General features: G+C 41.0%; 1 pseudogene; it reads right to left on the reverse strand.

Annotated features, from left to right (window-relative positions):
• Window positions 1-1,443: 1,443 nt before the first annotated feature.
• LOC101612524 lies at window positions 1,444-2,092 on the reverse strand (annotated as a pseudogene).
• Between the last annotated feature and the right edge of the window lie 9,774 nt (window positions 2,093-11,866).

Genomic DNA, 11,866 nt, shown 5'->3' on the forward strand with positions numbered 1-11,866 from the left:
GTGGAAGGGTCAAAGTGGGGATGAGGCAGGGGGTTAAGGAGGGGGTAGAGTGAAAACAAACCAAAATCAAAGTGAAATATACATGAAGCTGCTAATATAAACCTATTACTTGATGATGCAATTAAAAATAAAATTAATAAAAAAGATTTGAGGCTAGAATGAGTCCAATTCCCATAAGAATAAAAAGCAGCACACATGGCATAAATGTAATATTGTTCTGTACAAACAATGTAAAGTTTACGTTGACTAGCCTTTCTTTGTTCTGTTGGCCTTTCACAGGGGAAATGTATACATTTTAGGTTAGAGATGGCTCAGGGTTAAGTGTTCTTGCTGCATAGCCATGAGGTATTGAGGGGGGTTTGAGATAGACCTGAATTAAAATTTCCAGAATGCATGTTAAACAGCTGGGCATGGCCATGAGGGTCTGTAACCCCAGTCCCTTGGAGGACCAGAGACCCAGGAACCATAGGAACTCTTAAAAGAAAGATAGATAATCTCCAGGTTGGTGTTGATCTCTAGTTTAAACACAACAGATGGAAGAGATGGACTGGGACACAGGTGAGCCCATAGGTTCTGCAAGGGCACATGCCTATGCCACCACACACACATACATACCACAAACACCATTCTTTACACACACAAGCAAAAAAAGATGCATACATTTAAAAAAGGAATTTTTAAAATTGAAAAAGTGTGGTCATCTTTGAGACCATAGAAAACAAGTCCAGCGATATATTTATAATACTAATTAGCTGCATTTATCTGGATCCCAGAATAGAAAACAAGATATTGATACTAGAAACATAAAATATGAATGAAAGCTATAGATTATTGAATAGTAATAAATATTGTTTTTTCTGTATTGATGTGTACCCTGACAAAGTACTAAGTGAGGATCAGGGAACCTGGGTGATAAACATGTAGAGGCCTTTTGTATTAGCCTTGTAACACTTCCACAAATCCATTTAAAAAATTATAATCTTACCTACTTAATTAAAGAGATTAAAAAATTATTATTTATTTGAGAGAGATAAAGAGGCAGAGAGAGAAAGAGAAGGAGAGAGAGAGAGGGAGAGAGAGAGGGAGAATGGGTATGCCAGGGCTTCCAGCCACTGCAAATGATTTCCAGACGCCTGCTCCCCTTTGTGCATCTGGATTATGTAGGTCCTGGGGAATTGAACCTGGGTCCTTTGGCATTGAAGTCAAATGCCTTAACTGCTAAACCAACTCTCCAGCCAATTAAAGAAATTTGTGATAAATTAAATGAAAGAATTCTTGTGGTCATATACATACTGTTCCTTGAGTTAATTAGTGCATAATATTCATATTTCTTTACAGTCATTTATTTATTAAAGAGGTTCTAGTTGGCTTTCCTCTTGAATCATTTATATTCTTACGTTTTAAATTTTGTTCCTAAATTTTTTTAAACAATAAACACCTTTATTACATGGACTAAGGATGGTTTTATTTGCCTTTCCGGGCTTTGATCTTCCTCAGATAGAACTCCAGCTCCTTGCCCTCTAGCACATAGCCATCTGCTCTGCCACACTGGCCAGGTCTCGATGCAATGCAGGCCAGAAGCTTGCCCTGCTGAAACTGCTCCTCCAGAAGAGGGCTGATTTTGGCATTCTTTTTTCTTTCATCGTATTTCTTTTGAATTTTCTTTGATCGTTTTTTGTTAAAAATCTCTTCCTCCTCAGGAGTCAGCTTGGCCCCCTTCTTGTGGCCCAGGGGCAGTGTGTAGTGGGACTCGTACCACTGTCGGTACGGTGTGCTGTCAATGAGCACAATGCAGTTCTTCACCAGGGTCTTGGTGCGGACCAGCTCATTATTGGATGCATTGTAGACCACATCAATTATCCTTGTTTTGCGAGTACAACACTCAGAGCCCCAGGAGAAGTTCCCCACATCCAGTCTCAGGGCCCGGTACTTCTTATTTCCTCCTCGAACACGGACTGTGTGTATGCGACGTGGGCCAATCTTAGTGTTGGCAGCAGACGACCCAGCTCATACTTCCGCTTCTTGTGTAGGGCTTTCTCTTGCCCCCGGTCTTGCGGCGCTTGTGCCAGTTGTCCCGAGAGATGCCCATCGCTCGGCGCTTTGCTCCTAATTTTGATAATAATATTGAGGACCTTTTTTCCACCTAGTTCTTCCTGAACTCTTCAACTCCTGATCTACATTTTTACTGTCAATCTTAACAACAACAACAAAAATCATTTATTTACAAGCAGATAGAGATAGAAAGAAGAGAGACAGAGATAATGGGCATGTCAGGTCCTCTAGCCACTGCAAAGAAACTCCAGATGCACGTGTCACTTTGTATGCCTGGCTTTATGTGGGAACCTGAGTCATTAGGCTTTGTAGGCAAGTGCCTTAACCATTGAGACATCTCTATAGCCTTTGCTGTCAATCTTTATTGTTCTTTATTTATTTGAGAGACAGACAGACAGAATGGTCACAGCAGTGCCTCTAGCCACTGCAAATAAACTCCAGACTCATGCAACACCTTGTGCATCTGGCTTATGTGGGTACTGGAGAATTGAATCTGTGTCCTTAGGACAGGCAAATGCCTTAACTGCTAAGCTATCTATCCAGCCCTTCTTGTCAATTTTTATTGCTCTTTGAAGGAGGACCCATTGTTTTTTTTAAAAAACATTTTTATTTATTTGAGAGTGACAGATAGAGAAAGGGGCAGAGAGAGGGGGGGCGGGGGGGGGGGGGGGAGATAGAACATGCCAGGGCCTCCAGCCACTGCAAACGAACTCCAGGCATGCCCCTTGTGCATCTGGCTAATGTGGGTCCTGGGGAATCAAGCCTTGAACCAGGGTACTTAGGCTTCACAGGCAAGCACATAACTACTAAGCCATCTCTCCAGCTCCACTGTTTCTTTTTTAAAAAAACCAAAATATTATTTATTAATATGTGTGTGTGTGTGTGTGTGTGTGTGTGTGTGTGTGTGTGTACTCCAGAGAATCTTGCCACTGAAAATCAATGTCAGTTGTTTGATGAACACTGGACTGACAGGCTCTGCTGAGACATCTTTCCACCCTCTCCTCTGCTTATTTCCTTCTTTCTTGGTTTATTCCTTCCTTTACTTGGAACATGTCTTAAAGGAAAGGCATCAGAAAGCACCGTGGTAGCTTAACTGTCTCATTGCTTTATGTGTAGGTTCTTGGATCCTGAAGCTGTGGTTCCCAGAAGATGTTAGGCAATTTTCAGAGCAGACTCTTGAGTGACCATGAGTGTGACTGGAGGAAGTACCTGGGAGATAGCTTCAGAGAACAGCTGGTTTATTTGTCAGGGAACTGAGTTTTTATAAGCAGTTGAGGGAGAGAAAGCAGGAAGAAGGTCCTAATGGGATTGGTGGATTCAAAAGTTGTTTACCTATGCTTAGGAGTGTTAATTCCAGCATGTAGGGAGAGTGTTAGCTGATCTACATAGTGGTGAGAGGAAGGTCTCAGGGGGATGGGCTGTGTGAAGGCTACTGGCTGATACTATATAAGGAGTTTCCTAGGCAACTGGCCAAAGGTCGCAGGGCTATGAGGGAAGCCTAAATCTTACCTGAATGTCCAGGTATCTGGGGCTTGGAGAGGGAGTGGCCCTACTTCCTGCAGATCTCAGGCAGAGATCTTTTTCTGGGGTCCAGACTCGCTGTGACCCCCAAAATGGTGGAAGGAGCCTGGATCACTGCAACCCCCCAAAATGGGGGGAGGAACTCCCTTGTCAGTCTGGTCCCCGAGATACATCCATGGGTTCAGGCTGCTGCGACCTCTCCATAGCCTGGGACCCTTAGTAATGACAGACAGCTTAGGCTTGCTTTAACCTAGGGCCCTGCCTGTGTCTGACACTTAGGTGTCTGAAAAGATTCATTTTCTCTGTCCTTACATTAGGTGGATAACTTTCCTGCATAAAATCTTTCTGGGTGAAAAATCATCTTCCTTCAGAATTTTGAAACCATTCTTCCACTGTTTTCTGTCATCAAGAGCTGTTTATAAGTGGAGCAGGTAAAAGAAGGAGCCTGATCTACTCTTAGAGAGCAGGTCTGATAAAGTGTCCTTGAGTTGACATCTAAAGGGTGACTGAAAAGAGGTGGTTCAGTGGAAGTGTCAGCAGAGGGTGTTTCAGGAAAAATCAACAGTATTTAACAAGTTCTGGACTTGGAAAAGATTGGTGTTACCACAAAAGGAAGGAGTTTTGGTGGCTATAACAAGGAAGACAAAGGGGAGAGTGACATGAAACCTAGGAGGTGGGCACTGGACAGATGGTGCAGTTTCTTTTCCAGGTTCACGACTGGACTGGGCATTAATGCAATGTGAGAACATTCTAGATGTGGTGTGGTGAGTTGGGCATAGCTAATGCTGATGAAATAAGTTTATAAGTTATGACCATTGTCCACGTCAGGAGTGTTGATCATTTGAGTTTCAGAAGAGGAGTTGGACAAGTGTTAGCTGATCTGAGTTGGTTTGAGAGTAAAATCAGGGGCAGGAGAGATGGCTTAGCGGTTAAGCGCTTGCCTGTGAAGCCTAAGGACCCCGGTTTGAGGCTCGGTTCCCCAGGTCCCACGTTAGCCAGATGCACAAGGGGGCGCACGTTTGCAGAGGCTGGAAGCCCTGGCATGTCCATTCTCTCTCTCTCTCCCTCTATCTGTCTTTCTCTCTGTGTCTGTCACTCTCAAATAAATAAATAAATAAAAATTTAAAAAAAAAAGAGTAAAATCAGTATGCTGGTATGACTTAGACAAGGAAAGACAGAGGGTGCTTTCCTATGTGCTTTCAAGTCTCACAGTGCCAGAGGCTTCTGGGACCTTGCTTTTGGATGAGATTTATTAGGAAGAGATCATGTTTTGAGAAGTGAAGGCATAGAAATTTAGTCCTGATGAAATTCAATTATCATGGCAAGACAAGAAGAATCCTTCCCCATCTCTCTCTCTCTCTCTCTTTCTCTCTCTCTCAATCTCTCTCTCTCTCTCTCACACACACACACACACACACACAAACACACACACACACACACACACACACACACGATCTCTTTATGCAGCTTGACTGATCTGGAACTCCCTTTGTAAACCAGGCTGGTTTGGAACTTGCCTGTGTCTCCTCCTGCCTCTCAAGCACTGGGATCCTGTGTTCATTTTTGATATATTATGCCATAAAGCCAGGTGTGTGGGTTATTCCTGTAATTTCAGCATTTAGGAGGCCTAGGCAGAAGAATTTTTGTGAGTTCAAGGCTAAAATAGGCTACATAGGAAGTTTGAGGCCTGATTAGGCTACACAGTGAGGACCCGTCTCAAAAAAAATTGTGTTCATAAAATAATTGTGTTCATAAGTAATACTTTAGGATATCAGTACATACACAAAACAGAATTTAATATTAAAGATACAGAAAGTAGTCTAACCATGGGCTGGAGAGATGGCTTACTTAAGGGGCTTCAGAACAAAGCCAAAGGACTTCAGTTTGATTCCCCAGAACCCACATAAGCCAGATATACAAGCTAATACATGCATCTGGAGTTCATTTGCAGTGGCTGGAGGTCCTGGAGCACCCATTCACTCTCTCTCTCTCTTTTTCTCTCTCTTCCTCTTTCTCTCTCTAAAATAAGTAATCAAACATAAAATATTTCAAAAACCAAACTAGTCTAACCATTAATTTAATTTCTTTGCTATGCTGATACTAAGAGATTCAGAAAGATTCTTGGTAACAAGTATCTGATGAAAAATTCTTACTTTTTCTTTTTTATGGTGAAAAATATTCAGGCTGGGAGTTTTCTTAATTTATATTTCTTCCCTTTCTTTTTTTCTTTTTTTGTTGTTTTGAAGCAAAGTCTCAGTGTAGTCCAAGTTGGCCTTGAACTCATAGCAATCCTCTTACTCAGTCTCTCAGTGCTGGATTCAAGGTGTGAACCACCATGCTTGCCTCCATGATCTCTTTTTCTTCTGAAAATTATTTTCTGATAACACAAGTATAGCATCTATTATTTTTTAAATAGGCTTAAAATATTTATTATTTGTTTATTTATTTGAGAGACAGAGAGAAATAAGGGAAGAGGCAGACAGAGAAAAATAGTTGCACCAGGTCTTCCAGTCACTGTATTTGAACTCCAGATGCATGTTTCATTTTGTGCATCTGGCTTACATGGGTACTGGGGAATTGAAACTGGGTCCTTAGGCTTCGCAGACAAGCACATTAACCACTAATCAATCTCTCCAGCCCTTATTAATTTATTTATTTGCATGTTTTTGTGTGCAAACGAATTTCCATCATGCTTTAGGTGAGTGGCTGGCAATCAAGCACCTTTAACCACTGAGCCATCTCTCCAGCCCAGGCTTTTCAAAAAAAAAGTTTTTTGTTTTTTTAAAAGAATTTATTTGTGGGCTGGAGAGATGGCTTAGCGGTTAAGCGCTTGCCTGTGAAGCCTAAGGACCCCGGTTCGAGGCTTGGTTCCCCAGGTCCCACGTTAGCCAGATGCACAAGGGGGCGCACGCGTCTGGAGTTCGTTTGCAGAGGCTGGAAGCCCTGGCGCGCCCATTCTCTCTCTCTCCCTCTGTCTTTCTCTCTGTGTCTGTCACTCTCAAATAAATAAATAAATAAAATTTAAAAAAAAAGAATTTATTTGTGGCCTATTGAATTTACTGAATTCATTGAATTTATTGAATTTTTTTAAAAGAAGAGTTTGACTAATTTAAAGAAAAATGTTAAGTAATGGCAAATATAAGTGCTAAATTACAATTGATAAATGGCTTCATCTCTGTAAAATTGGAACTCATATCCCTACAGGTATATGTATGGCATTTGGCAGATGAATACACTTTATTTTATAAACTTCACAATAAGCTTCTTTAGTTTATTTCTGTAATTCATACATGTGCTTAGTGTAGGACTTACATATTTCCTGTAGGTGGTGTACAAGGCAAAGTGAAGTTGGAAAATCAAGTGAAAAATCCTAAAGGCTGTATTTTATTCTGTAACTGAATACTACCATATCTTTTTCTCTATACCCTCCATAATATAATAACCAAGATAATGTTACATCATATATTTGAGCTATTATTATATAGAGAGTATTTTTTTTGAGTATAGTAAAATGCAGGCATATTTTTATTGACTTTATTGTAAAATTAATTCTTCTCACTTAATGAAGAAAATTATATACTTACATATATAAACCAGACCAATTTCCTTCAGTTATTTCAAATGAATATAAATATCCACAACCTAACAGCATCCTATCTGTGCAGCTAACAGTGCAGCATAGAGAAGACATCTATCTGCTATGACTACACATGTGTTCTGGAGGGTGCTCCTACTGTGTACTCACAGGTACTAAGTGATGTCTCCCCACACTGCTGGGTGGTGCAGGAGCTGTGAATAATGAACAGCCAGCACACAGTTTGGGCTGTCTTCCCCTTATTGTAAATACTGCTGATACTTGTGGCATAGGACAGAAACCACCACAAGAGTGCAGGCCAGCTTTTGGCAGAAAGGGATACAGTGGTGGATTAAATGTCATGTGACTAAGGAAGTTTGACAGAATCACTTTTTTAGATATTAATATGAGAATTCTGATAATTAAAAAAAGTTTGTTTATTTTTATTTATTTATTTGAGAGAGACAAAGACAGAAAGAGGGACAGAGAGAGAGAGAGAGAGAGAGAGAGAGAGAGAGAGAGAGAGAGAGAGAGAGAGAATGGGCATGCCAGGACTTCCAGCCACTGCAAACGAACTCCAGATGCGTGCGCCCCCTTGTGCATCTGGCTAAAGTGGGTCCTGGAGAATCGAGACTCAAACCAGGGTTCTCAGACTTCACAGGCACGCGCTTAACCACTAAACCATATTTCCAGCCCATATTCTGATAATTTATAACATCATAGCTTGTTTTTCTGAAAGAAGTAACTTAACTATATTACATTAATATATCATGAAAGTTTCTTTCTAAAAACATTTAATTTTGTTGATGCATTTTATTTCATAAAACTTTTCATTGACAACCTCTATATATACAGACAATAAACCATGATCATAATCTCCTCCCATCACTTTTTATTACCCCCTCTCTATCCTCCCTCCACTGAATTCCTTCCTCTTTTCAAGTAGTCTCTCTTCTATTTTGATATCATCAATTTTTGTTGTTGTTTTCCAAGGTATGGTCTTGTTCTAGCTCAGGCTGACGAGGAATTCACTATATAGTCTCTGGCTTATGTGGGTACTGGAGAATTGAACCTGGGTCCTTGATCTCTGCAGCAAGCACTTTAAATGCTAAGCCATCTCTCTCTTAAAGGAGCCCCTTTAAGTTTTTAATTCCTCTTCTTTCTCATCAACTTTATATTATTAAAAGAAATAATATGGCTTGGAGAATAACTCAGTTTGTAGAGCAATTGCTTGGCATGTTTGAGATCCTGGGCTCAATTCCCAGCACTGAAGAACAAAAATCAAAACAAAAAGAAAACCAAAACAAACAAAATAAAATGAATGATACCAATACAAAAATATAAGTGGTATAGAAATGTGTAATGTAAAACGTATGACATAAAATTTTCCTCTCCTGGGATTGAGAAATGGCTCAGCAGTTAAAAGGGCTTGCATGCAAAGTCTGATGGCCTAGGTTCAGTTCCCCTGTACCCACATGAAGCCAGATGCACACAGTGCCTCATGCATTTGACGTTCTTTGCAATGCCTGGTGCACCCATTCCCTTCTTCCTTCCCTCCCTCCCTTTCTTTCACACCATTCTCTGGTTTCTGCTGGCAAATAAATTAATAAAAATATTTTTAAAATCTCCCTCTCCTTGTTTCCTCTGTCACATTCCCTGAAAGTGACTATTATAATTAAAAATATTTATTTATTTATTTAGTGTGTGTGAGAGTGTGGGTGTGTGCACTGTGGTGTGCACATGGAGGTCAGAGGATAATTTTTGGGTGTTGTTCCTTGTCTTACCTCTACTTTTTTTTGAGATATTGGCAGGTTTTTTAAAATATTATATTTTTATTTATTTATTTGACAGAGAAAGAGGGAGAGAGAGTGAGAGAATGGGCATTCCAGGGCCTCCAGCCACTGCAAACAAACTTCAGACACGTGTGCCTCTTTTGTATCTTGCTAACGTGGGTCCTGGGGAATTTAACCTGGGTCCTTTGGCTTTGCAGGCAAATGCCTTAACTGCTAACTCATCCCTCCAGCCCATTTTTTAAAATTTTTATTTTTTAAAAATTTTATTATTTTATTTTTATTTATTTGAGAGTGACAGAGAGAGAGAGAGAGAGAGAGAGAGAGAGAGAATGGGCATGCCAGGGCTTCCAGCCACTGCAAGCTAACTCGAGATGCATGCACCCCCTTGTCTATCTGGCTAATGTGGGTCCTGGGGAATCAAGCCTCAAACCAGGGTCCTTAGGCTTCACGGGCAAGCGCTTAACCACTAAGCCATCTCTCCAGCCCTCAAATTTTATTTTTTATTGACAGTTTCTCTACTTACAGATAATAAGCCAAGATATTTCCCTCCCCCACTTTCCCCTTCACAACTTTGCTTTCTATCACACCCCCTCCCCTCTCTCCATTAGTCTCTCTTTTAATTTTATGTCATCATCTTTGTCTCCTATTATGAGGGCCTTGTGAAGGTATTGCTAGGCACTGGGAGGTCATAGATACCAAGGCCAATTTCTGTCTGGACAGTTGCATTGTAAGGAGTAGTACTCTGTTGCAGTCCGGTTCACATTGCTGGTAGAAATCACCCAATGAAGAGAAGCTTCTGGGAAAAAGAGATTTATTTTGGCTTACAAGCTTGAGGGGAAGCTCCACAATGGCAGTGAAAAACAATGGCATGAGCAGAGGGTGGACATCACCCCCTGGCTAACATAAGGTGGACCACAGCAGCAGGAGGGTGTGCCCAACACTGGCAAAGGGAAACTGGCTATTATACCCATAAGCCTGCCTCCAACAATACACTCCCTCCAGGAGGCATTAATTCCCAAATATCCATCAGCTGGGAACTTATCAGAATGCCTAAGTTTATCTGGGACACCTGAATCAAACCACCACATACTCTTCCTTTGGCTCTTACATTCTTTCTGCAACCTCTTCCGCAATGGACCTTGAGCCTTGAAGCGTGTGATAGACATGTTTCAGTGCTGAACACTCCTCCATCACTTCTTTTCAGCACTACGTTGCATGTATTCCCTCCCACAGAGTGGGCCTCCAGTCCAATTAGAGAGCAGTTGATTTGCCCAGAGCAGACATGCCTGTATTGCACTCATTCAGGCAGTTGGCCTGTGTGGCCAAACTTGAGGCTTCCAGTGTCTACTGTTTTCACTGCTGATGACTTCTGTCTCCCATAGGGCTGTATGTGGTGCAGCTTTTTCCAGCTTTCAGTTGGTTGATATATAGGGAGAAGGGTTTCTGCTCAGCAACAGCTTGATTTCTCAGTGACTTTGCCACTCAGGCATGTGAAGTCTTCAGAAATAGGCTCTTACCACCTGTTTTTCATGGGAAACCAAGGGCCTTGGCAATAAATAACCTGTAATGTTTTGGAAGCAACAGGGACCTTCCTGGCCAGCAGTTCACTGGAAGGTATCTCTCCCTGGCACTGAAAATTTTCTAGTAACAATCTATGACTTCTGTATGTGCCATTATTCAAATAAGTAGGTTTTCATATATCTTATTCAGGATATCTTGAATTTTGATTGAACCCCCTTCGCCCTTCTTTTACATGATCTCTTCCTCTGGGCTCACTTAGGCCCTTCTGTAATCTGTTCTTCTACTTACATATATACAATACCATCCCCTTAAGTCCTTCCCTCTCCTCCCTCCCTTATAACCTTTTTCTAGGTTACTGGCCTCTGCTACCAATTTTTGAGGCGGGGTCTCTCATTATTCACCGCTCCATTTATGAGCTTCCAGGAAATTCTCCTGTCTTCACTTTCTTCCGTAGTAGGCACACTAGTATTCCAGAAGCCTGCCACAACTAACAGCATTTTGAGAGAGTGGAAGTATGAACACAGATGCAGAGCTGTGCCACCAGTGCTCAGCCATGGAGCCATCTCTCCAGCCCCCAATGATGGCTTCTCGTGCCAAAATGTTTAACAGTTTTGGGTTTTATTGTTTTGGGGATTTTGTTTTTGAGACATAGTCTTTGTATATAGCAGGTTGGTCTTGAACTTGTGATTTTCCTGCCTCCACATTTTTTTTTTTTTCAAGGTAGGGTCTTTTTCAAGCCCAGAGTAACCTGAAATTCACTATTCAGTTTCAGGGTGGCCTCTAACTCACAGCAATCTTCCTACCTCTGCCTCCCAAGTGCTTGCATTAAAGGTGTGAGCTACAATGCCTGGCTTACCTATTCTTCATGTTGGAGTTAGAGTTATGTGTTACTCTATTTGGCCTTGTTATAACAATTCTGACTCTTTATAATATCTTTAGTTCTTTAAAAATATTAAAAGTATTTTTGTGTCACTATATTTAGCCATGTTATAACAAGTCTGTATTACTACATTTGGCCATGCCATAACAATTCTGGCTCTATTTAAATATCTTTACTTCTCTTAAAAATATTAACAATATTCAACCTCTTTAAAAAATTAAAGACCTTTATTTTTACTTATTTCTTTCTTCTTTTTTTACTAGTTATGTATATAGTATGTACACAGCCATGATGGTACCATCATTAGCCTTCTCCCTGTCACCCCTGCTGTGGATTGTGGGTGTGGCATTTTGGGATGGCCATCGGTTATGGGGAAGATGAAATGTCTCTGTGCATATGACCCAACTAATGGCTCTAACAATCTTTCTGCCCTCTTTTCTATGAATTTCCCTGAGGCATGTTGGGTTCATTTTAGGTTTATTTCAGTGACAGTCAGACTTTGGAGTCTCTGTGTTTCTGGATAAC

The sequence above is a fragment of the Jaculus jaculus genome, chromosome 9 (genome assembly GCF_020740685.1).
Source record: "Jaculus jaculus isolate mJacJac1 chromosome 9, mJacJac1.mat.Y.cur, whole genome shotgun sequence".
In the NCBI taxonomy this organism is placed as follows: domain Eukaryota; kingdom Metazoa; phylum Chordata; class Mammalia; order Rodentia; family Dipodidae; genus Jaculus; species Jaculus jaculus.